Genomic DNA, 3,466 nt, shown 5'->3' on the forward strand with positions numbered 1-3,466 from the left:
GTTCTCCTGGGGGACTTCAATCACCCTTATACCTGCAGGGGAGGCCACGCAGCTAGGCGTGTACAGGCCAGGAGGTTCCCCCAGCACATCCAGGGGTCCCTCCATGGCTGCCATTCCTGTCAGGAAAACCAGCTCCCCTCATGGCCGCAGGGGAGCCTGTGCTGGGGGCCTGGAGCAGCTCCTCCCTCGCCCTGCCCGGCCCTGCCTGTCCCGGGCTGTCTCTCACACTTTTCCTCTCACCGCCCGGCAGCGTTTTGCCCTTTCTCAATCCCGCTTTCCCGGAGGCGCGGCCAGCCTGACTGAGGGGCTCGGCCCTGCCCTGCCGTGGGGCTGCTGGAACGGCTGGAACCGGCCGTGTCCGGCGCTGGGCAGCCCCTCAGCTCCCCTCTGTTGGAGGGGGATCTGTTGGAGCGGGTCCAGAGGAGGGCCATGAAGATGATCGGAGGGCCATGAAGACGGTCAGAGGGCTGGAGCACCTCTGCTGTGAGGACAGGCTGAGAGAGTTGGCGTTGTTCAGCCTGGAGAAGAGAAGGCTCCAGGGAGACCTTCTAGCGGCCTTCCAGAACCTCAAGGGGGCCTACAGGAGACCTGGGGAAGGACTGTTTACATGGGCGTGTAGCGCTAGGATGATGGCTTTGTTGCTCATGAAGGAGCTCATAGGTATATGAAATTGTAATTTTATAAAAATAGAAATATATATATTTGCAGAATAATTAATAGCGTGTCTAAATAATTCAGTGACCTCTATTAAACCATAAGCATTGGTAAAATGCTTGTTGTCTTTTGTTTTGTTTTTTGCTGAAACTTAGAAGTGATTTTTTTTTCTTCTTTTTTACATAGATACATGTATCTATGTATGTATATAGATATAAAGTTCTTGGTATGAAGGTCTGGTTTTGCAGGGGGATTGGAACTCGATGATCTTCAAGGTCCCTTCCAACCTAAACCATTCTGTGATTCTACATGGACGATAACTTTTTCACTCAGGTGGTGGATGAGCCAACAAGGAGGGGTGTACTACTGGGCCTAGTGGTGACAAACAAAGGGGGACAAAGGTTCTCCACAACCTACCGAAGATGATGGAGAGTGGCCCAGTAATGACGTCTGCCAGCTTCCCCACCACTTGCGAGCGCATCTCATCAGGACCCATGGACTTATGTGTTTCTAGTTTACTTAACTGATCTCTAATATGGCCTTATATCTTTTTATAAGCACACATTTTATTTATAACAAAACCCGGTTTTAAGATTTATACTTCATAGTATGCACAAAATGTATTTGCTATACACACACATGCATGCACACGCTTGCTCGCCTTCCCTGACACGCCGTGTTTGCGTGCACGCCTGTATTGCTCACGCTCTCTCTCTGTATATCTACATATAATTATATTTCATATAGTATATTTATCACTATTTACACACTAATGTAGCTTTGTAATATTTAAAAATAGATTGTATTACTATAAAGGTCTGGTTTTAGGACATATGCTATGTATTATGCACAAAACAGGTTTGTCATAGTACACACAGACTTGCCCTGACTCTCTGCTTTCATATGTGTGCGCTTGGTGATGCCATACCGCTGCATTCATATAGCTGTATACAGTTTTATAGACAGATATAAATTCAGTTATATTTTCATACAGCGCATTTAGCAGAATTTAATAATCTAGGTTTATATTTATGTATGTATAATTATATATTTTATTGCCATAAAGTTCTGTGTTTAACATACATTCTATGTTATGCAGAAAGTATATTTGTTATAATACCCGTGCACAGAGGGCCTGTGTGTGTGCATGTGTAGCTCTGTTGATAAGTAGCTATAAATGTAATAATTATGTCTTCAAAAAGCATATTTAGCAGCATATTTTTAATAAATTCACTTCTTATTTCTACAGATAAAGTAGATTTTAGTGGTATATAAAGGCGTGCTTACAGGAAAATAATTTTACTAATTTCCCTGGGGCTGTGCACCTTCACCAGGGCTACCCAGTGCCGAGCCCCCAACCAAATGCTGTCAGCATCGAGTCCCGCTGTAAGACAGGCTCACTGTAACCACCCTGCACACCCAAAGCGTGCTATCAGGGCTGAGATGAGGAATATATTTAGCAACTTTTTGTTATACTATTTTATATAATGTATATACAGATACTACATGCTTTTGGAAATATTTTTTTTTATACAGGAATATATATGACAGAAGATTCTCACATACGGTTAGATACTCATTAGCATACACATGCATATCTAAATGTTAAGAATTATTAATATAGCATATTTAGTAGCATTTTAATATAATGCATAAGTCAAAATAGTCTATTTTAGGTATATATTGTTGATTATGGTGATAGCACTTTTCAATATATGTGTGTATATAAATGTAAAACTATGTATATAGATATATATTTAGAGATATATATTTTCACATAGCTATAAACATAGTTTTGTATATATACACACACATATGTACATATATATATATGGAGTGGCACAGTAAACCTGTGGGAGTAGGGTGTGTTTAGGGGGGGTGAGAGTGTGTGTCTGTGTGTGTGGGTCCCAGATGCCACCTTGGCACCTGCCCGGTCACCTCAAGGGCTGCTGACCGGGTTCCTGCCCTGTCACCCGCGGGACTGTGGCCCCTCACACCGTTGCTGGAGGTCAGTACCACCACACCACACAGCCGCTTCCCTCAAGGAGCCGAGGGGTGGCCACGTGTGACACCGCTGTAGGGCTCACTTGCCACTGTGAGACCAGAGGCCCTACACCCAGGAGAGAGCCCTGGCATGTCCAGGGCTGGGGGCTGACCCTGAGCATCACCAGGAAGACGCCCAAGGGTGGTGGGTCTCCACACGTACATGCAGCTCCACTGCTGCAACATGTCGCTTCCCCTGCAGCTGCCCGGCTTTAGCTGATTCCTCCTCCTGGGATTTTGGCCTCTCTGCACAGTGCTCTGGCTTGCCCAGGGCACCGCCACACAGGCCAAACCAAGGGGCACGCTTGGGCTGAAGCCATCCCATGTCCCTGCCCCAGGTTCCTCATTCCACCGACAACTCGGAGCAGGTCAGGTCCCTTTGCTGCAAAGGTTAAAGCAGAACATTGGAGAGGCACAACCCCGTGCCCTCAAACCATTAGAACAACATTGGCAGTAACTTGCACCAGTGACAGACACTGACTGGTCCCGTGACTTGCGGGGACACCATTGCCCCTTCGCTCAGCAGCACTCAACCCGGGCCACAAACCCCAACCTCCACAGAGCCATGTTGCCCCAAACACCCCAATTCCAGCCCAGACTGTGCTGGACCTGGGGGATGCAGCTGGCTGCGCTGACCATAAGCCAGAACCAGGTCAATCACGGCAGCTTTTAATTGAGTTTTTAATCTGTCGGTGCCTGGTGCCCTCTGGAGGCCTGTGAGGCCTGGCCGGCTGCCTGGAGGAGATACTGATGGAGTCCCCCAGGATGG

The sequence above is a fragment of the Charadrius vociferus genome, unplaced genomic scaffold (genome assembly GCF_000708025.1).
Source record: "Charadrius vociferus isolate BGI_N301 unplaced genomic scaffold, ASM70802v2 scaffold662, whole genome shotgun sequence".
NCBI lineage: Eukaryota > Metazoa > Chordata > Aves > Charadriiformes > Charadriidae > Charadrius > Charadrius vociferus.